Source organism: Corvus brachyrhynchos, unplaced genomic scaffold, assembly GCF_000691975.1.
Source record: "Corvus brachyrhynchos isolate BGI_N302 unplaced genomic scaffold, ASM69197v1 scaffold14, whole genome shotgun sequence".
In the NCBI taxonomy this organism is placed as follows: domain Eukaryota; kingdom Metazoa; phylum Chordata; class Aves; order Passeriformes; family Corvidae; genus Corvus; species Corvus brachyrhynchos.
The window spans coordinates 5,277,777-5,278,092 of NW_008239110.1; positions in this window are offsets into that span (position 1 = coordinate 5,277,777).

Here is a 316-nt window from a genome sequence, read left to right on the forward strand (position 1 = left end):
AAAGAGATGCCTTATTTTGTGCACTACTGTGGATTGCATGAATCTGCTGCAGATTCTGCTCTTCACCTCAAGGGAGCCTGGTTGCCTGTGCTAAATGCTGCCTGAAGGCATATTTGCTTTCAGGTGAGTTTTGTTTCAGGGTGACTTTCAGCAGATAAGTGCTATGGAAGATCCTCTTACCTGTGCTAATAGCAAATGCCTTTCTGGCTCATGAAGTGAAATCAGGATGAGAAAAGTTACATTGAAATGGCACAGAAAATGATAGTTATGAATCAACGGGAAGACAAACAGTACTTCTGCAATTACATGTGGTACA